This window comes from Nycticebus coucang, chromosome X, assembly GCF_027406575.1.
Source record: "Nycticebus coucang isolate mNycCou1 chromosome X, mNycCou1.pri, whole genome shotgun sequence".
NCBI classification, from domain to species: Eukaryota; Metazoa; Chordata; class Mammalia; order Primates; family Lorisidae; genus Nycticebus; species Nycticebus coucang.
In genome coordinates, this window is record NC_069804.1 from 90524513 (window position 1) to 90548480 (window position 23968).

The window sequence follows — 23968 nt, forward strand, 5'->3', positions numbered from 1 at the left end:
GGGGTTGCAAATTTAGTAGCAGATACAATTGGATTTAAACCAACAAATATAAAGAAAGATATTTATCAAGGGAAACACCCAACAGGAAGATATTTCAATAATTAACATTTGTGCACCCTACCAGAATGCTCCCCAATTAATAAAGCAGACACTGATAGATATGAGAAATGTGGTATCTTCCTGCACTATAATAGTTGGAGATGTTAACACCCCTTTTACAGTTTTAGATAGATCCTCCAGGAAGAAACTAAACAAAGAATTATTAGCCTTAAACCTGACCCTAAAACAAATGGACTTTACAGACCTCTACAGAATATTTTACACTAATAAAACTGAATACACATTCTTCTCAACATCCCATGGGTCATCTTCAATAATAGACCATATCCTAGGACCCAAGTCTAACCTCAGCAAATTTAAAAGTACAGAAATTATTTCTTGTATCTTCTTAGACCACCATGGAACAAAAGTTGAACTCAACAGCAATGTAAATCTTCATACTCAAACAAAATTATAGAAGCTAAATATCTTAGGCTGACTGATAGCTGCATCAAAGATGAGATTAAGGAGGAAATCACCAAATTTTGGAACTAAATGATAACGAAGACACAAATTATCAAAACCTGCTGAATACTGCAAAGGCAGTTCTAAGAGGTAAATTTATAGCATTGGAAGACTTCATCAAGAAAACATAAAGAGAGGAAGCCAAAAACTTAATGGATCATCTCAAGAAACTGGAAAAGGAAGAACATTGCAACCCAAACCCAGCAGAAGAAAAGAAATAACCAAAATTAGGGCAGAATTAAATGAAATTGAAAACAAAAGAATCATTCAGATGATCAACAAAACAAAAAGTTGTTTTTTTTAATATGGGCTAATCTTACTGGAGTTAGATGGTATCTCAAGGTAGTTTTGATTTGCATTTCTCTGATAATTAAAGATGAGCATTTTTTCATATGTCTGTAGGCTGTGCATCTGTCTTCTTCAGAGAAGTTTCTCTTCAAGTCCCTTGCCCAGCCTGTGAGGGGATCACTTGTTCTTTTCTTGCTTATACGTTTGAGTTCTCTGTGGATTTTGGTTATCAAACCTTTGTCAGATACATAACCTGCAAATATCTTCTCCCATTCTGAGGGCTGTCCGCTTGCTTTACTTACTGTGTTCTTGGCTGTGCAGAAGCTTTTTAGTTTGATCAGGTCCCAGTAGTGTATTTTTGAAGCTGCTTCAATTGCCTGTGGGGTCCTCCTCATAAAATGCTCGCCCAGACCGATTTCTTCAAGGGTTTTCCCTGCATTCTCTTCTAGTATTTTTATAGTTTCATGTCTTAAGTTTAAATCTTTAATCCAGTGAGAGTCTATCTTAGTTAATAGTGAAAGGTGTGGGTCCAGTTTCAGTCTTCTACAGGTCGCCAGCCAGTTCACCCAGGACCATTTATTAAATAGGGAATCTTTTCCCCACTGAATGTTTTTAATTGGCTTGTCAAAGATCAGATAACGGTAAGTAGCTGGATTCATCTCTTGGTTCTCTATTCTGTTCCAGACATCTACTTATCTGTTTTTGTGCCAGTACCATGCTTTTTTGATTGTTATCGATTTATAGTATAGTCTGAGGTCTGGTAGCGTGATTCCTCCTGCTTTGTTTTTATTTCTGAGTAATGTCTTGGCTATTCAAGGTTTTTTATTATTCCATCTTAAACGAAGTATTTTTTTTTCAAGATCTTTAAAGTATGACAGTGGAGCTTTAATAGGAATTGCATTAAAATTGTATATTGCTTTGGGTAGTATGGACATTTTAACAATGTTGATTCTTCTCAGCCATGAGCATGGTATGTTCTTCCATTTGTTAACATTTTCAGCAATTTTTTCTTAGAAATTCATAGTTCTCTTTATAGAGATATTTCACTTCTAGCCCATATCACAAAATCCCAAGACCAGAGATGTTTGTGTAGATATGGAGGAAAGGGAACAATTCTACACTTCTGTTGGGAATGCAAATTAATACATTCCTTTTGGAAAGATGTATGGAGAACACTTAGATATCTAAAAATAGACCTGCCATTCAATCCTACAATTCCTCTACTAGGTATATACCCAGAAGACCAAAAGCACATTATAACAAAGATATTTATACCAGAATGTTTATTGCAACCCAATTTATAATTGCTAAATCATGGAAAAAGCCCAAATTCCCATCAATCTACGAATGGATTAATAAACTGTGGTATACGTACACCATGGAATATTATGTGCCCTTAAAGAACGATGGAGACTTGACCTCTTTCATGTTTACATGGATGGAGCTGGAACATATTCTTCTTAGTAAAGTATCTGAAGAATGGAATAAAAAGTATCCAATGTACTCAGCCCAGCTATGAAACTGATTTATGGCTTTCGTATGAAAGCTATAACCCAGTTATAACCTAAGAATATGTGGAAGGGGGAGAGGGAGTGGAGGGCGGGGGAGGTTGTGTGGAGGGAGGGTGATTGGTGGGATTACACCTGCAGTGCATCTTACAAGGATACATGTGAAACTCATTAAATGTAGAATAAATTGTCTTAACTCAATAACTAAGAAAATGCCAGGAAGGCTTTGTCAACCAGTGTGTTGAAAATGTGTCAAACTGTGCATAAAACCAGTGTATGGTACCCCATGATCGCATTATTGTACACAGCTATGATTTAATAAAAAAGTTGGTTTTTTGAAAAGGTTAACAAAATTGATAAACGTTTGACCAACATAAACTGAAATGAAAAAGTAAAATCTCTAACATCATCTATCAGAAACACCAATGGAGAAATAACAACACACACTTCAGAAATTTAAAAATCCTCAATGATTACTACAAAAATCTCTATTCCAAGAAATATGAAAATCTGAAGGAAATGGACCAATACCTGGAAGCACACCACCTTTCTAGATTCAATCAGTAAGAATTACAAATCTTGAATAGACCTATATCAACCACTGAAATAGCATACAAAATCTTTCTAAAAAGAAAACTCCAGGACCAGACAGCTTCACATCCGAATTCTATCAAACCTTTCAAGAGGAAAAAGTACCTATGCTATACAAACTTTTCCAAAGCATAGAAACAGAAGGAATACTTCCCAAAACATTCTATGAAGCAATATCACCCTGATACCAAAACCAGAAAATGATCCAACAAAGAAATAAAATTATAGACCAATATCATTAATGAATATCAATGCAAAAATATTCAATAAGATCTTAGCAAGCAGAATTCAGTAATACATGAAAAAAATTATACACTATGATCAAGTTGGTTTTACTCCAGGGTTACAGGTTTGGTTCAACATACGTGAATCTAGAAATATAATACATCACATCAATAAAATAAAAAAAACAAAGACCATATGATTCTCTCAATTAATGTAAAAAAAAGGCTTTGATAATATCCACATCCTTTCATGTTCAGAATTCTTGAGAAAATAGGCATAGAATGGACATCTCTTAAACTGATAGAGGCCATTTACAACAAACCCACAGCCAGTATCATATTGAATAGTGTAAAATTGAAAACAATTCCAGTTAGATCAGGAATGAGGCAAGGATGCCCACTGTCTCCACTGCTATCAACATAGTAATGGAAGTCTTAGCCACTGCAATTAGGCAAGGGAAGGCCATCAAGGGTGTCCAAGTTTTTGATCTCAGAGGAGATCAAACTCTCACTCTTCACTGATGACATGATCCTATACCTTAAAAATCCCAGGAACTAAACTTCAAAACTCTTACATGTGATCAAGGAATACAGCAGCATCTGAAGATATAAAAGCAATACTTACAAGTCAGCCAACAATAGTCAAGCTGAATAAACAATCAAGGACTCTATTCCTTTTACAATAATGCCAAAGAAGATGAAACACCTGGGAATTTACCTAACAAAGAATGTGAAAGATCTCTATAAAGATAACTATGAAACTCTAAGAAAAGAAATAGCTGAAGATGTTAACAAATGGAAAAAGATACCATTCTCATGGCTGGGAAGAATCAATATTGTTAAAATGTCGATACTACCCAAAGCAATCTATGGATTTATTGCAATCTCTGTTAAAACACCATTGTCATACTTTAAAGAACATGAAAAAATAGTACTTGGTTTTGTATGGAATCAGAAAAAAAACCTCAAATAGCAAATACATTACTCAGAAATAAGAACAAATCAGGAGGTATCACATTACCAGACTTCAGGCTATACTATAAATCTATAGTGATCGAAACAGCATGGTACTGGCACAAAAACAGAGAGGTAGATTTATAGAAAAGAATAGAGAACCAAGAGGTGAACCCAGATACTTATTGTCATTTGATCTTTTAAAAGCCTATCAAACAATATTCAATGGGAGAAAGACTCCCTTTTTAACAAATGGTGCTGGGTGAACTGGCTGGTGACCTGCAGAAGATTGAAACTGGACCCCCACCTTTCACCATCAACAAAATTTATTCTCACTGGATAAAAGATTTATACTTAAGACATGAAAGTATAAAACTACTAGAAGAGAGTGGAGGGAAAACACTTGAAGAAATTGTCCTGGGAGAATATTTTATGAGGAACATTCCCCAGGCAATTGACGCAACTCCAAAAATACATTACTGGGATCTGATCAAACTAAAAAGCTTTTGCACAACAGGAGCACAGTAAGTAAAGCAAACAGACGACCTTCAGAATTGGAGAAGATTTTTGCAGGTTATGCTTCTGAGAAAGGTCTCATAGCTAGAATCTACAGAGAACTCAAACTAATCAATAAGAAAATAATAAATAACCCCATTTCTATGTGGGCAAGAGGCTTGAACAGAAACTTCTCTGATGAAGACAGGCACATGGCCTATAATCACATGAAAAAATGATCATAATCCTTAATCATCAGAGAAATTCAAATTGAAATCACTTTGAGATATCATCTAGAACTCCAGTAAGATTAGCCCACATCACAAAATCCCCAAACTACAGATGTTGGCATGGATGCGGAGAGAAGGGAACACTTCTACACTGATGGTGGGAATGCAAGGTAATACAACCATTTTGGAAAGAAATTTGGAGAACCCTCAAGAAACTAAAACCTACTGTTTGATCCTGCAGTTCCTCTACTAGGCATATACCCAGATGATCAAAAATTACTTTACAACAAAGAAATTTGCACCAAAATGTTTATTGCAGCCCAATTTGTAATAGCCAAGACATGGAAACAGCCCAAGTGCCCATAGACCCATGAATGGATTAACAAATTGTGGTATATGTACACCATGGAATACTATACAGCCATAAAAAAGATGGAGACTTCACATCTTTTATGTTTACCTGGATGAATCTGGAACATATTCTTCTTAGTAACATATCTCAAGAATGGGAAAAAAAAAGTATCCAATGTTCTCAATACTACTATGAAATCAATATATAACCACCTACACACTCATACAAATGGCAAAACATAACTATAGTCCTGAAAGTACAAGGTAAGAAGAAAGAGAGGGTAGGGGAGGGGGATATTTGAGGAGGGAGTGTATTTGGGGGGACTTCACCTAATCTGCATGATGCAATGGTACATTTAAAAACTATTAAGAAATGAGTATAATTGTGATGGATGTGTTAGTTCAATGTAAACATTTTACATTGTATATCGAAGCAGTACCCTGAACCCCATAAATGCATCAATGTACAAAGTTATGATATAATTAAAAAATGACAAACAAAGATAGTAACAGTACTTATCTCTAAAGATTTTAGTAAACATTAAATGAATTTTTGAGACAGCCATTTATAAAGGATAAAGTGCTATAAAATTATTAGTCTTTGGAGGATAAATATATGCGTGTCTGTGTGTGTGTGTGTATAAAATTACATTTGACCCTACTTTTTTTATTGTCTGGGATTGCATTTGTTAGATAATGTCCCTCTTATAATTGTGCCTGCCCCCAAGAGTTGTGCCATAGACTGTAATCCTTCCCTCTCCTCACTTGCTCATTCCCTTATCCCCCACCCCTTGCATTCTTTCATCTACTGCCTTCATATTAGAATAGACTACACTGGATTCTTGCTTCTCCATTCTTGTGGTGCTTTACTAAAAAGAATGTGTTCCACCTCCATCCAGGTTCATATAAAAGATGTAAAGTTCCCATCTTTTCTGGGAACTGGCTGCATAGTATTCCGTAATATACATATACCACAGCTTGTTAATCCACTCCTGGATTTGTGGGAATTTAGGCTATTTCCACATCTTGGTGATTGTGAATTGATCTGCAATAAACAGTCCAGTGCAAATGTCCTTATAATACATTTGTTTTTTCTTTCTGGATAGATGCCTAGTAATGGGATTGCAGGATCAAATGGGAGATCTCATTTGAGTTAGTTCTTAGAGGATTCTCCATACATCTTTCCAAAAAGGTTGTATTAGTTTGAAGTCCCACCAGCAATGTAAAATTATTCCCTTCTCTCCATATCCATGCCAACATCTGAAGCTTTGGGACTTTGTGATGTGGGCCATTTTCACTGGGCTTAGGTGATATCTCAGGGTAGTTTTGATTTGCTTTTCTCTGATGATTAAGAATGATGAGCATGGGCGGCACCTGTGGCTCAGTCAGTAAGGCGCCGGCCCCATATACCGAGGGTGGCGGGTTCAAACCTGGCCCCAGCTGAACTGCAACCAAAAAATAGCTGGGCATTGTGGCGGGCACCTGTAGTCCCAGCTACTCGGGAGGCTGAGGCAAGAGAATCGCTTAAGCCCAGGAGTTGGAGGTTGCTGTGAGCTGTGTGATACCAAGGGCCATAAAGTGAGACTCTGTCTCTACAAAAAAAAAAAAAAAAAGAATGATGAGCATTTTTTCATATGTTTGTTAGCCATTCAACTCTCTTCTTTAGAGAATGTTCTATTCATCTGTCTTGTCCAGTTATATATAGGTTTGTATTGGTTCGTTGTGTCTTTTTTGTTGATTAACTTAAGTTCTCTATAGATGCTAGTTGTCACATTTTTGTCCAATTCATAATATGCAAATATCTTTTACCATTCTGAAAGTTGTCTGTTTGCTTTGGTGGTTGTTTCCTTAGCTGTACAGAAACTTTTCAGTTTAATTAACCCCATTTGTTTATTTTTGTTGTTGTTGAAATTGCGACAGAAGTCTTCTCCATAAAAATCTTTTCCCAGGCCAATATCTTCAAATGTTATCTCTACACTTTCTTTGAGGATTTTTATGGTTTCATTTCTTAGATTTAGATCTTTTGTCCATCTTCAATCAATTTTTTTAATAAGTGATGAGAGGTGAGGGTCCAGTTTAAGTCTTTTGCATGTGGTTATCCACGTTTTTTCAGCACCATTTATTGAATAGGGATTCCTTCCCCCAGTGAATGTTCTTATTTGGTTTATCAAAGATTAGGTGCCTATAGAGGATAGTTTCATCTAATGGTTTTCTATTTAGTTTCAAAGATCAAAGTCTCTGTATTTGTGGCAATACCATTCTGTATTGATCACTATGGCTTTGTAGTATAGCCAAAAGTCTGGTAGGCTAATGCCTCCCACCTTGTTTTTGTACTACGAATTGCCTTGGCTATATGGGATTTTTGTCTGGTTCCATACAAAACAAATAATTATTTTTTCCAAATCTTGAAAGTATGATGATGATATTTTAATGATGATTGCATTGGATCTCTAGATTGCTTTATGTACTATAGACATTTTCACAATGTTGATTTTTCCCAACCACAAGCATGGTATGTTTTATCATTGGTTAATATCTTCTGCTATTTCTTTCCTTAGGGTTACATAAATTTCTTTGTAGAGGATTTTCATCTCTTTTTATGTATATTCCTATGTATTTTTTTTAAGCTACTGTGAATGGAATTGTGTCCCTGATTAGCTTCTCATCTTGGCTGGTATTGGCAAATACAAAGGCTACTAATTTGAGGACACTAATTTTAAATCCTGAGACATTGCTGTAAATTTTTATCCAGGAGTCTTGTGGTTGATTCTTTGGGGTTCTCTAAGTATAAGATCATATCATTGGCAAGAGCGAGAGTTTGACCACTTCTGCACCCATTTGGATATCCTTTATTTCCTTCTCTGGCCTGATTGTATTGGCTAGAACTTCTAGCACTATGTTGAACGATAGTGGCTATAGAGGACAACCTTGTCTGGTTTTAGTACTGAGTGGAAAAGCTTTCAATTTTACTCCATTCAGTATAATATGAGCTGTGTGTTTGTTGTAAATGGCTTCAATCAATTTAAGAAATTTGCCACCTATGCCTAAATTATTAAGTGTTCTAACTAGAAAAGGATGACAAATTTTATCAAATGCTTTTTCTGCATCTATTGAGATGATCATATAGTCTTTGTTTTGCTTCTGTTGATATGATGAATTATGTTTATGGACTTGTGTATGTTAAACCAGGCTTGCATCCCTGGGATTAAACTTATTTGATCATGATAAATGATTTTTTTAATGTTTAACTACAATCTATGGGCTAGGATTTTGTTGATAATTTTTGCATCTGTATTCATTAGAGAAACTGGTCTGAAATTCTCCTTTTTAAGTGGGTCTTTTACTGGTTTTGATATCAGGGTGATGTTTACTTGGTAGATCATGTTGGGGAAGATTCCTTCCTTCTCATTTTTTAAAATTATTTCTAACATATGGGGATAAGCACTTCTTTGAAGGTTTGATGTAATTTTGGTGTGAAGTTATCTGGACCAGGGCTTTTTTTTTGTTAGGCGATTTTCTTTTTACCGTTTCTACTATTTCAGTTCTTGAAATTGATCTGTTCAAGAAATTTATTTCTTGGGTGGCACCTGTGGCTCAAGGTAGTAGGGCGCCAGCCCCATATGAATGTGGCAGGTTCAACCCAGCCCCGGCCAAAAACTGCAAAATAAATAAATAAATAAATAAATAAAATAATAATAATAAAATAAAATAAATCTGTTTCATCTTGATTAAGTCTAGGGAGAGGGTAAAATTCTAGGTATTGATGCATTTCCTCAAATTTGTCAAATTTGTCAAATTTCTGGGCATGGAGTTTCTTTTAGTACTCATAGATGATCTCTTGTATCTCTGTGGCATCTATAGTTATTTCCCCTTATCATTTCTGATGGAGTTTATTGTAGATTTCATTTTTCTGTTTCTAGTTAATCTAGCCAAAGGTTTATTGGTTTTATTTATTTATTTTTAAACTAACTTTCTTTTTTGTTAATTTTCTGAATGATTCTTCTTTTTTCAATTTCATTAATCTCTGATTTAATTTTGGTTACTTCTTTTCTTCTGATGCGTCTGGGATTAGATTGCTCATTTTCTCCCAATTTTGTATGATGGCTCTGATTTTGTTGATGTGCTCTTTTTTCTATTTTTTGAAAGAAGGCATCTAATCTGATAAATTTCTCTCTTAAGACTACTTTTGCTGTATCCCACAGGTTTTGGCAATTTGTGTCTCATTGTTGTTCTGTTTGAGAAATTTAACTATTTCCTCTTGTAATTCTTCCCGAACCGAACTATTATTCAGCATAAGGGTATTTAATTTTCAAGTCCTTGTGTGGGGATGAATGTTTTTGTTGGCATTGAGTTCCACCTTTTTTGCCTTGTGATCTTAGGAGACACAAGGTGTAATTTCTGTTCTTTTAATTTTTCTGAGGTTTACTTTGTATCCAAGGATGTGGTCAATTTTTGAGTACCTACCATGACCTGACTAGAAAAATGTATATTCCTTAGGTTTGGGATGGTGTATTCTGTGTATATGTATTAATCTCATTTGTTCTAGGGTCACATTTAAGTCCTTTGAATGTTTGTTTAGTTTCTGTTTAGAGTCTCTGTCCAGTTCTGTCACAGAGGTATTAAATTCCCTGACTACTACGGTGTTATGGGATATCATATTGCTAAGACTCATATAGGTCTGTTTCATATATTCAGGAGCATTTAAATTGGGTGCATAAATATTTAAAATTGAAATATCTTCTCATTATATTTTTCCTTAAGTGTCCATCTTTGCCTTTCTTAAGTTTAGTTGCTTTAAATCTGCTTGTATCTGAAAATAAGATTGCAACCCCTCCTTCTGATTTCCATTTACTTTACATACTGTTTTCCATCCCTTAACCCTGAGTCTTGATTTATTCTTCAAAACTATGAGCATTTCTTGGACAGAGTATATGGATGGCTTGTGCTTTTTTATCAAATCAGCCAACCTGTGACTCTTCAATGGTGAATTCAGTCCAATGACAGTTATTGAGAAAAACGGTAAGTGTGGAGTTCTTGTCATCTTATTTTGTGAAAATCTGTTGTTTAGTTTTATCCTTACCACCATTATGGGAGCTAAGTTTTGACCTTTAGCTTCTGGGTGTTTACTTTGCTGGTGGTCCTTTGTGATTGTTGTGTTGAGAATAAGTATAAGTATTTCTTATAGACCTGATCTTGTTGCAGCAAATTTCCTCAGTGCTTATGTATTCACAAAAGATTTGATTTCTCAGTTTTGAAGCTTAGATTACCAGGATACAGAATTATGGGCTGAAAATTGTTCTGTTTAATAATGTTGAAGGTGGATGACCATATTCTTCTTTCTTGGAAGGTTTCCGTTTAAAAGTCTTCAGTCATCCTAATGGCTGTGCCACTTTACATCAGTTGGTGCTTACTCTTGGCTGCTTGCAGAAGTTTTTCTTTCATCTTGACTTTGGACAGGTTGATTACAATGTGTTTGGAGAGGCTCTGTTTGAGTTGAGATGACCTGAGATTTGATATACATTTGAGAGGAGTGTGTGGTGGTCATTAGTAAAATTTGTGAAGTTTTCATTTATGATAGTCTCCAGTAAGGCTTCTATTCCTTTGTGTAAATCTTCTTCCCTTTCAGGAATCCTTATTATTGATATGTTTGGATGCTTTATGGAGTATCGTAGTTCTCTAAGCAACTGTTCTTTCCCTCTCTTCTTTTCTGCCTCTGTAACTGCTTGGGTTAACTTGAAAACTTTATTCTCTGTTTCTGAGGTTCTTTCTTCTCCATGGTCTAACTTATTTTTGGTACTTTCTACTTCATTTTTATATCCTGTTATTGTCTCTTTCATTTCTTTAAGTTCCACCATATCCTTTCTGTATTCTACATTGCCTTGTGCAACTTTTTTTCTGTCTTTCCGTTTTCTCTTCCATTTCTTGTATGTCTTTATATTCCACATTTTAAATTCCTTTTCTATCAAGTCCATTAATTCTTTATAGGTGGAGTTTTCTGTAGTAGTTGCCTCATGGTCCCTGGGAGGAGTTCCTCTGTTTTGGTTTTTCATGTTGCCTGAATTTTTCTGTTGGTACCTCCTCATGTATTCTTCTTGTTCACCTCTTTGTTCTCCTTTTTACTTCTCACTGCCTCTTTTGTTTCAAATAGAAGTCCTAGATCTTGATGACATTATGTCCCAATATGTCACCAGGACACCACCACCAAACCACAGGTGGTGCTGTGTTTTTTAAGGAGAAAGAAAGCACAAGTAGAAACCTCTATGGTCCTTGTTCCAAACTTAGTTACCTTCAGCGGTCCCCTGATGGTTTTCTCAGCATTCAGACCCTGCCTGGTTGGGATCTTAAAACTCACAAAAATACTTCAGGGGCACATCTCACAGTGCTCCCTGTCTCTAGTTCCCTTGGGGTGTGGGAGTTCCTCAGTCTGTCCCAAGAATAGAGTTTTGATACTGGAAGGTAGAATTAAGACAGCTGTGCTTTAGGTTGTTGCTAAGACCTTCTTAGAACCTTTCCACAATGGCCACCCCAGGCTACAAAGACCTTCTCAGTATGACTGCCTTGCCAGCCTTCAAACGTATGGCAAATCCATACCAACCAGCATTTAAATCTGATTGTTCTATACTCTTCAAGTCTGCCCACTCCTACAAGCTTTCCACTCAACACACAGCTTCTCCCAACAATGGAAATCGCCAGAAAGGCTTCCACTCCAGACCTCTGGAGTGGAGCAGCCTATCTCAGCTAGTTGCAATCATTTGTCTAATTTATCAGATTTTCATTGCTCTAGATAATATTCTGTATCCAGCTCACCACCTATTCAGTATGCTCCCTGAGCTATGACTCAGGGTAAGGTCCCCACACCAGGTATGTATGAATAATTTCTTTTTCCCTAGTCTTTTTTTTTTTTTGAGACAGAGTCTCAAGCTATTGCCCTGGGTAGAGTGCCATGGCGTCTTAACTCACAGAAACCTCCAACTCTTGGGCTTAAGCTATCCTCTTGCCTCAGTGTTTATATTTTGAGTAGAGACAGGGTCTCACTTTTGCTCAGGCTGGTCTTGAACTTGTGAGCTCAAGCAATTCATTCTCCTCAGCCTCCCAGATTACTAGGATGACAGGCATGAGGCACTGCAACTGGCACCCAAGTCTTTCTAGGAGAGCTCATCTGAACAATCTTTCTGGTCCACCATCTTGCTCTGCCCTGCTTGACTCTACATTTCAACTTCTAGAAATCTAACCAAAAGGAATAATTAAGGATACAAATAGATTTAGCTCCAATGATATTCATCACAGTGTGGTTTATAGTAACAAAATATTGATGACAACTTAAGAGGTAACATAAATTGTAATGCATGCAATTAAAAGAATAAATACTATGTAATCATTTAAAATGGTGTTGTAGATGATTATTTATACATTGAAAGATGTTCACAATGTATTCTTAGTAAGACAAGACATTATCAAAATTATATTTGAGATTTTGGTGATTTCTGTGAATGCAAGGTAATGAAATTATGCTTGATTTATACTTTAATTTCCTTCCTTCCTTCATTTTTTTCTTCCTTCCTTCTTTCCTTTTTTACTTTCTTTCTTTCTCTTATTTTTTATTTTTGCCTTTATTTATTTTCTGCTTGTTGTATTACTTTTTTGTTGTATTTATTTCTGTTTTCCATTCTATCACATGTATCTCAAGCATATTTTCTCATTAAAAATGATTAAACTTTGTAATTGGAAAGAAAAAAAAAAACACTTTAAGTAAAGAATAAGATGCCTGTAGTCCCAGTTACTTGGGAGACTGAGGTGAGAGAATCGCTTGAGCCCAACAGTTTGAGCTTGCTATGAAGTATAATGCCACAGCACTCTACCAAGTGTGGCAAAGTAAGACTCTGTCTCAAAAAAAAAAGAAAAAAAAAGTAAAGGTTTTGGCATGAAGGATATTTGGTAAGAAGTCTCCCATCCCCATATCTCCATCTCAGTTCATGTTCAGCTATGAGGAAAATCCTAAATAACACCAAATTTTCACATGTTCAGTTTCTACATGCCTTCTCTACTACCAATTCTACCTCAACATAAAAATACCAAATGGACCACACCTACGGTGCATCTTACAAGGGTACATGTGAAAGTTACTAAATGTAGAATATAAATGTCTTAACACAATAATTAAGAAAATGCCAGGAAGGCTATGTTAACCAGTGTGATGAAAATATTTCAAATTGTAATATAAAACCAGTGCATGGTACTCCATAATTGCATTAATGTACACAGCTATAATTGAATAAAAAAAAAATGCCAAATGCAAAGGTTATTTCACAGGGCTGAAAGTAAACATTATTTAGGGGTCTCCATGCCAAACACATCAGTGTCCCTGGATGAAGTGGGGAAAGAAAAGAGAGAGCTCAGGGCTTCAAATTTCAATAATAAGCACCACATAAATAACACAGGCCAAATAGGACTGATGAGTGGGGATGTGGTGGGAGTTCCCATCCCTACATCTTTCAAGTTCTTAACGGTAGCCCTACTATCTGCAAGCCCTCAAGGAAAGCACTATTGCTTTTGATTTACTATTTTCCTAGGTAAAGGCAGTTCTAATGGCTTCCACTTGACCATTTTTACTACAAAAGCCCTTGTATCCAACAGTCCCTAAAAGGTATGATTATTTTCATTTATCTAATTCACAATTAGAATACTTTAGCCTGCTTTCAAGAAATCTAAGAGAAAGATTAATAGTATAAAATTTCAGTTGTATAAGGTCCTTCTTTACTGGGACTTAGCCTTCCCTTCACTTAAGGGGTTCTAGATCTTTAAATATGCTAGCCTGGAAACTGAAATTCCATGCTCTCTGTTTTTACGTATTGTAATTATACTTCTTTTTATTTGATCTCATAGTTTTTGCTTATACAGATCATTTAAGAATTTAGTAGTTTTCCTATCTCTTTCATTTCTAGGAACATCCTGATTAAAAATACAATGTCATAAATCTGTGTGAATCAGGCTATTTGGATTGATCCTTGGACTCTACTATTCATTATGGTAACTACACTGACCCTGAATTTGATAGGTGATTTCCTCCACCCTGGGGTCTGATTACTTTCATTGCATGTAGGTTTCCAATCTGGGGTGTCTGTGGTTTCCACTGTAGGATATTTCCTACAAAGAAAATGATCACAGAGCTTTAACAGGATTCTAGGGCTTCCCTCACAAATTTAAATCTCAATGTATTGATGTAATGTACATCTATCTTCTGGACTCTCCTAGGTTAAATAGGCCTTAAATGACAAATCTACTAAAACATTACAATCTCCCTAAGCCTTTGAATATCTTGCTTTATGTTAAACCAAGGGAGTTTGGTGATTTATAATTTGCTTAGAGTGGGCCATCTTTTTTTTAATCCATATTTCATCCAACCAAAAAAATAAACTGATAAAGCCCTTTCTAACTCCATTAGCTGCAATATTAAATGTAGAATATCTGATTAATGGGTCCATATAAATAAATGCAGTCAGATCCAAATTCGTGTTCTTCCTTCATTATCTATATCCTTAATATCCTTTCCCATACATCTTTCCTTAATTTCTGATTATATATTATAAAACTCAAGTAGTTCTTTTGGAATGTAGCAAACCTCCTTATGTATCACATTTTCTACTCACCTTTAAGATTCTGTTAAAACTTGAGTCTATACAAGTCTAGAAGAAAAGAGATGTGCTGTAGGTAGAACCTGAGGTGAATTAGTATTGTGTTTCATGAAATCTGTTCAGGCTAGGTCATTACCATTAATTTTTCAAAAATGATCTGAAGTATCATATATAGAATTACTTAGCTCTTTTCTTCTTACAAGTAGTTATTAGGAGTATCTGATACAAACATTTTGCATATCTCTAAAAATGGTTCAAGCCATAGATGTTTGCATTCTATTCACTGGAAATAGAGTCATTAGGATTTTTAAATCTAATTAGATTACAGTGCCAATTCTATAAACCCCAAAACCAATTCAGAAAATGCTTCTTAAAATTGTGTTCCTCCAGAACCACTCTCAGTACCAAAATTTGTATTAATAAAGATTCTCCAGAGAAACAAAACCAACAGTATATATACCAATATATGATATTTGTTGTGGACATTAGGTCATGTGATTATGGTGGCCAAGTCCCACAGTATGCCATTTGTAAGGTGAAGAACGAGGAAAATGAGTGGTGTAATATAGTTTGAGGCTGAAGGCCTAAGGTCTGGTGGGGAGGATAAGGGCATCGGAGAAGTACTTGTATAAGTCCTGAAGTCTGAAGACCCAAGAAGCTAGAGCTCTGATGTTTAAGAGTAGAAGATGAATGTTCTAACTCAGGAAGAAAGAACAAGAACTTTACTTTCCTCTATCTTTTTGTTCTACCAAGGCCCTCAATGGATTGGATAATGCCCATCTACATTGTTGCAGGTGGGTATTCTTTATTCAGTTATTTAATTAAAATATATATTTTCAAGTAATATCCTTGTAGATGCACCCAAAAATATTTTGCCATTTTTCTGGAGAATCATTTAACTTACTTAAGTTGACACATAAAATTAACAATCTCAATGACATGTCCTTACTTCTACTGACAGGATAGTGGAGTGTGGAAACATTCAGGATAAACACACCCACATATACAAAGACTGATTTTGACAAGATTGTCAATATCACTCCATAACAGAAGAAAATAGACTATTTAACAAATGATTCCAGGATAAATTTTACTGTATATAAAACTTTGGTCAAAATGAATCCCAACCGGGTGGCGTCTGTGGCTCAGTGAGTAGGGCGCCAGCCCCACATACTGAGGGTGGCGGGGTCAAACCCAGCCCCGGCCAAATTGCAACAAAAAAATAGCCGGGCATTGTGGCGGGCGCCTGTAGTCCCAGCTGCTCAGGAGGTTGAGGCAGGAGATTTGCTTAAGCCCAAGAGCTGGAGGTTGCTGTGAGTCTTGTGACGTCATGGCACTCTACCGAGGGCAGTAAACTGAGACTCTGTCTCTACAAAAAAATCAAATACCTAAATTAAAGAGCTTGTATTATAAAACTCTTAGAAAAAAACATAGGGAAACATTTATTATTTTGGATTTGTCAATGAATTCTCAGATATTATATTCAAAACTCAAGTAACAAAATACAATGTGTATAAGTTGGAGTTTATTGAATTTAAAAATTTTTGTTCATCAAACGATAGTATCAACAAAGTGAAAAACAATTCACAAAATGAGAGCAAATATTTGCAAAGCATAATTGATGACAGATTTGATGTAGAACATATAATTGACTCTTAAAATTCAACAATATAGAAGCAAATAATCAAATAAAAAATAAGAAAAGGCGATCATAATTTCTCACATATACAGATAATTGATCTTTCAACAATGTGACAAGATTATATAATGATTGGAAAGGGTGTCTCTTCAATAAATAGTGTTGAAAAAAACTGACTACATGTAAAAAAAAACCAAAAAAAAAGGGGGATTTGACACTTATAGTACACCAAGCAGTAAATTCAACTAAAAGTAAATTAAAGGCTCAAACGTAATATCTGAAACCATAAAACTCTCAGATGAAAACATAGGGGGAAACTTCGAAGCATTGGTCTTAGCAATTTCTTGGCTAAGACACTAAAAGTACAGGCAACAAAAGCAAGAATAAACAAATAAGATTACATTAATCTAAAAATCTTTCTTTCCTTTTTCTTTCTTTCTTTCTTTTCTTTCTTTCTTTCTTTCTTTCTTTCTTTCTTTCTTTCTTTCTTTCTTTCTTTCTTTCTTTCTTTCTTTCTTTCTTTCTTTCTTTCTTTCTTTCTTTCTTTCTTTCTCTCATTTCAGATTAATATGAGGGTACCAATGATTAGGTTACATTGTCTTTTTTTTTATTAAATCATAACTGTACACATTGATATGATCATGGCGCATCATACACTCGCTTCATAGACCATTTGACACATCTTTTTTAAGGTAAAGTTCAAGTTTAGTTGAGCCCTTCACACAGGGGTGTACCGTATACCCCTTACATTGTGTTTGCTAGGTGAGAGCTTACCAATGCCTTCCCTCTCCTCTTTCCCTTCTCCTCTCCACTTGAATTCAATTGCTTTTTCTCTCATGTGGGGTATACTTATTTACCTATTGGTTTTATGATTAGTACTGTATACAAAGGATACTTGCTTTTTCATTCCTGTGATATTTTACTAAGATTGACGTTCTTCAACTCCATCCAGGTACATACACAAGATGTAAAATCTTCACATTTTTATGGCTGAATAATATTTCATGGTATGCATATGCTACAGTTTATTAATTCATTCATGAATTGGTGGAGATTTGGGTTGAGTCCATGTCTTGGTAATTGTTAATTGAGCTGCAATGAGCATTCTCATGGTGAGATTGTAAACTAATACAGTTGTTATTGAAAGAGTATGGATAATCATCAAAGAACTAAAAAATAAACAGTCCATTTGATCCCACAATCACATTACTAGATATCTTCACGGGGGAGGGGAATATTTCACTTAAAAGGTTCTAAATAGCAAAGAAAACAACAACAAAAACAAAACAGAAAAGGAAATTATAGTATAGTAGAAAATATCTGTGAACCATTTATTTAATGAGGAGTTAATATCTAAAATAGATAAGTAACTCCTAAAACTCAATAGAGAAGAAGAAGGAGGAGGAGAGATAGAAGGAGAAAAGAAGAAAGAAGGAAGAAAAAAGGAAGAGAAGAAGCTGATTTTAAAAATGGGCAAAGGAACTGAAAACATACTTTTACAAGGAAGACATAAAAATTACCAAAGGTATATGATAAGGTTCTCAACATTACCAATCATCAGGAAAAAAGAAGGTATTATTTCACACCTGTTGGGATGGATATTTCCCCCCTTGTTGGCAAGGGTGTAGAGAAAAGTGAAAACTTGTACAATGTTGTTGGAAATGTAAATTGGTGCAGATACTGTAAAAATAGTATGGAGGTTCCTTAAAGATCTTAAAAGTAGAATTATATAACACAATATAATTCACCAATTCACTTTCGTGTCCAAAAGAATTAAAATTAGGATTTCAAAAATAAATCTTCTTCATTCCCTGTCCATTGCAGCATTATTCATAAAAGCCAAGACATAGAAGCAACCTAAATGTCCATCAATGAATAAATATATGCAGAAAATTTGATACTGTATATACATACAACAGAATACTATTCAGCCTTTAAAAATGAGGAAACACTAACATATGTAACAATATTGAGGAACCTGGAGGATATTACACTAATCAAAATGCACCAGGCACAGTGGAACAAATACTACATAATACAACTTACATGACAAATATGCTGTAGTCAAACTCATAGAAACAAGAAGTGGGATGCTATTTGCCAGAATCTAGGGGAAAGGAATGAAAATGTGAAAGTATTAGGTAAAGGGAAAAAAGTTTCTCTTATACAAGGTGAAGAAGCCTAGAGAGCTATTATTCATTACTGTGCTTATACTTAACAATATTGCATTTTATACTTAAAAATTGCTATGAGGGTATAAGTTATGTGTTCTTATAACAAAGTAGTAATAATATCAATAATAAATAAGGAATATAAGAGGGAACTTTTGAAATTTATGGTTAAGTTTATGGCATAGAATGTGTGATGTTTGCATCTGGTTACACTTATCTTCAAACACATCCAGTTGTATACATTAAATATGTATAATTTTTGTTTGTGAATCATAACTCAACTAAGTGGCCTAAAATTAAAATAATAGCTTTTAGTTTTTGAAACAAATGAAAGAAAATCGGTATTAAGTCAATAAAAGCATAAAATCTTAAGAAGATAAAAATGGATTATTCTTTTCTGGAATACAACCAGCTAGTGATTTGAAAAAAGAAAGTACATCTAATTGCTGTTTCATTTACTATAATTGCAGTTGGTTATTCATTTTCAACTATATGATTATCTTAGAATGACTATAATCCGTGGTTCTCTAGAGAAACAAATCAATAGGATCTATGTATGTATGTATGTATGTATGTATGTATGTATGTATCTATCTATCTAAAGAGACATTTATTGTAGAAATGGCTCACATGATTGTCAAGACAGACAAGTTCCACAATATGACAACTGAAACCTGGAGAACCAGAAAAACTGGTGATGTAAATCTAATATCTCAGTATGAAATCCCAAGAACAAAGAGCTTTGATGTATAAAGACAGGAGACTATGGATGTCCCAGCTCAAGAAGAGAAATCAAACGTGCCTTTCCTTTGTTCTATTCAGGCCCTCGTGTATTGGGTAATGTAACCCCACATTAGTGAAGGCGAACATGTTTACTCAGTATACTGATTCAAATGTCCTTATAGACATATCTGTAAATAATGTTTTATGAATATCTTGGCAGTATGTAGCTCAGTTGAGTACACAAACATAACTAACCATCACAATGATCTATTCTATAATGTATTCAATAGTAGAATAAAACAACTTATTTTTTCAGGTCAAAATGGACAGTTAGTAGAAACCTTGATGTATATTGAAAAATAGCATTTTCTACTTAAAATAAGTAAGCAAAAGTTCTAAGTAGACATTTCTCCAATGAATACAGAAAGATTATCAATAAGGACATTAAATAATGCACAACATCAATAACCACCAAGAAAATACATATCAGACCAAATATCACCCCCATACCAAAACCAAGAAAAGACCTAACAAAAAAATAAAACTACAGACCAATATCATTAATAAATATTGATTCAAAATACTAAAAAAAAAAAAAAAAAAACAGCTACAAACAAATATATAATACATAATGGCCAGATTGGCTTTATCACAAGGATAAAAGGCTGATTCAATATATACAAATCAATAAATGTTAGTCACCACATAAACAGAAGCGAAAACAAAAGCCTTATGATACTCTTAATAGATGCAGGAAAAGAATTTGAAAAATACAGCACAATTTTATTCTTATAAGGATACTTAAGAAAATTAAAAAAAATGGGACTTTTTTCTCTTTTTTATTTTTATATATACATGTGTTTAACAGGTTTCCATTTTTTTTGCCTTCACAAAATTAAAAAGACTTAAAATTGAATAACAATAACAATGTTTAAGAAACGGACTAGAAACAAAACCTCGTAAAGAACAAACATAAATCGAAAGGTCATTTTGGGAGGGGCGGAGCAAGATGGCAGCCGAGTAACAGCTTCCTTGCATCTGGGCACCGTGAGTCTGGGGAGATAGGACTCCAGGCATCTCTGGCTGGTGGGAACTGCCTATCATCACTCCTATGAGGATACAGGGAGTCAGCGAGAGACTTCTGGACCCCAAGAGGAGGACTAAAACAGTGGAAAACCGGCAAGTGGTCGCATGTGTTCAACCCGTCTAAACAAGCCCACAACTGTAAGTTCAGTAGCAGCGAGACTGCAAACCAGAAAGGCCTTAACTGTGAACTCTTTTGATGTCCTTGGACTTGGCACTGAGTTGAACTGCCTTGGGGAAGGCCTGAGCGGGAGTGCGGAGAACTTTGGCCGTTGTCTAGGGCCCCAGTCTGAGCCACTGAGCCAGACGGAGCTAATAGTGTTTGGCGGTGGGTCACATGGAACCATTGTCAGTGATCTGCCCCGGCAAGCTCCGCCCTCAGGGTCGCAGAGCTAGAAACGGGTGGGAGCTGGTAACCCAGCAACCAAGTAGCCTAAGGGTGGGGTCTGAGCTGCCTTGCAGCCCTAACCCTCAGGGGCAGAGTGAGACCGGTTTTGGCACACTGGGTAAGTGGATAGCCACTTCAGCAGTGATTCCAGCGAGAAAGCTGGGAAAGCTTCTGCTCAGCAAGTTTACAAGTTCAAAGTGCCTTTTAAGTGGGCTGAAGAGAGATTCAGGGTGTCTACCTGCTGGGGTTTGAGAAATCAGCAGCCTCCAGTCGTATCAGAACTGTGACTAACATCTCATACCCCAAAAGACCACGTGTTGCCCAGACAATATTCAACAACATATACAAACTGCTTTGTTTTTGGTTGTGTATTTTTTTTCTTTTTTTTTGTTTGTTTGGTTTTTTTTGTTTGTTTATTTTGACGTTGTTGATGTTCTTTTGTTTCTTAATTTCAATCTTTTCCATACAGATCCCTTTTTCTTTCTCAATTTTTCTAGTTTAATTATAATTTCCCATTGCTGCCTTTTTTAATAACTACAACTTCATTTTTGCTAGTGTTTCTACCGCTATCACTTGGTTTTTCACCCAATTTTATCTCCATAAAGTTTTCTGTTTGCTTGTTTTGGTTTGATTTATAGCATTTTTGTCTTTCCTCTCTACTTGGTGGAGGTGGGGTACTGTGTCTGATCAGGTTAGCAAAGAGCTGCTGACCTCAAGGGAACCACCCAACTGGGCACCCAATCCCCAGAAGGTGGGGTTTTTAAGGTTGTGTCAAAGTACCCTACTGTACACCTATATTGCCCTGTCTCCCTCTTTCTGTGCCTCTCTTCTTTTTGTCAATATTCCTTATCCCTACCCCCTCTCCTTTCTCTATCTTTCTTTTTTTTCTTATCACTCGGTCCTCCTTTCTTTCATCACTTTTTTGCTCTTCAACCTTCTCACCTTTCTGGTCCTGTAACCCTTAGACCACAGGCACAAGAACTTAAAGAGCAAGAGGAAGTGAAAGGAAAATTAGGGCAAGGAAACAGATAAAAGAAATCACTCATGAGGAAGAATCAGCAGAAAACTCCAGGCAACATGAAGAACCAGTCCAGAACAACCCCGCCAAGGGACCATGAGGTAGCTACTGCAGAGGATTCCACCTATACAGAAATGTTAGGAATGACAGAAAGGGAATTTAGAATACACATGTTGAAAACAATGAAAGAAATGATGGAAACAATGAAGGAAACTGCTAATAAAGTGGAAAATAACCAAAAGGAAATCCAAAAACAGAATCAAATCAGAGATGAACGATATGAAGAATATAAAAAGGATATAGCAGAGCTGAAGGAAATGAAACAGTCAATCAGGGAACTTAAAGATGCAATGGAAAGTATCAGCAACAGGTTAGACCATGCAGAAGAAAGAATTTCAGAGGTAGAAGACAAAGTTTTTGAGATAACTCAGATAGTAAAAGAGGCAGAAAAGAAGAGAGAGAAAGCAGAACGTTCACTGTCAGAATTATGGGACTTTAAGAAACGTTCCAACATACGAGTTATAGGAATTCCAGAAGGGGAAGAAGAATGCCCCAGAGGAATGGAAGCCATACTAGAGAATATTATAAAAGAAAATTTCCCAAACATCACCAAAGATTCTGACACACTGCTTTCAGAGGGCTATCGGACCCCAGGTCGCCTCAACTCTAACTGAGCTTCTCCAAGACACATTGTGATGAACCTGTCCAAAGTCAAGACAAAAGAAAAGATTCTGCAAGCTGCCAGGAGTAAGCGCCAGTTGACCTACAGGGGCAAATCCATCAGAGTGACCTCAGACTTCTCTAATGAAACTTTCCAAGCAAGAAGACAATGGTCACCTACCTTTAATCTACTTAAACAGAACAATTTTCAGCCCAGAATTCTGTACCCTGCTAAGCTAAGCTTCAAAATTGACGGAGAAATCAAATCATTTATGGATATACAAACATTGAGGAAATTCGCCACAAGAAGACCAGCTCTACAGGGAATACTTCAACCTGTTCTGCACACTGACCACCAAAATGGATCATCAGCAAAGTAAGAACTCAGAAATCAAAGGACAGAACCTAACCTCCACACTCATGCAAAAGATAAAACTAAGCAATGGACTCTCACCAAATAAGACAAATAGAATACTACCACACTTATCAATTATCTCCATAAACGTTAATGGCTTGAATTCCCCACTGAAGAGACATAGATTGGCTGACTGGATTAAAAAACACAAGCCATCCATTTGCTGTCTGCAAGAAACACACCTGGCTTCAAAAGACAAATTAAAGCTCCGAGTCAAGGGTTGGAAGACAATTTTTCAGGCAAATGGAATTCAGAAGAAAAGAGGAGTTGCAATCTTATTTTCAGATACATGTGGATTTAAAGCAACTAAAGTCAAAAAAGACAAAGATGGTCACTTTATATTGGTCAAGGGAAAACTACAACAAGAAGACATTTCAATTCTAAATATCTATGCACCAAATTTAAATGCTCCCAGATTATTGAAAAAGACCTTACTCAGTCTGAGCAATATGATATCTGATAATACCATCATAACAGGGGACTTTAACACACCTCTTACAGAGCTGGACAGATCCTCTAAACAGAAATTAAACAAAGATATAAGAGATTTAAATGAGACCCTAGAACAATTATGCTTGATAGACGCATATAGAACACTCCACCCCAAAGATAAAGAATATACATTCTTCTCATCAACCCATGGAACATTCTCCAAAATTGATCATATCCTGGGACACAAAACAAATAACAACAGAATCAAAAGAATTGAAATTTTACCTTGTATCTCTTCAGACCATAAGGCACTAAAGGTGGAACTCAACTCTAACAAAAATGCTCGACCCCACCCAAAGGCATGGAAATTAAACAATCTTCTGTTGAATAACAGATGGGTGCAGGAAGAAATCAAACAGGAAATCACTAACTTCCTTGAGCATAACAACAATGAAGACACAAGCTACCAAAACCTGTGGGATACTGCAAAAGCAGTTTTGAGAGGAAAATTCATCGCTTTAGATGCCTACATTCGAAAAACAGACAGAGAGCACATCAACAATCTCACAAGAGACCTTATGGAATTGGAAAAAGAAGAACAA

General features: G+C 35.6%; 1 protein-coding gene across 1 annotated transcript in view; it reads left to right on the forward strand.

Moving 5' to 3' along the window:
* GPR174 (G protein-coupled receptor 174) overlaps positions 1–23968 on the forward strand; it is a 322211-nt gene that overhangs the window by 62291 nt on the left and 235952 nt on the right. The window lies entirely within an intron of this gene.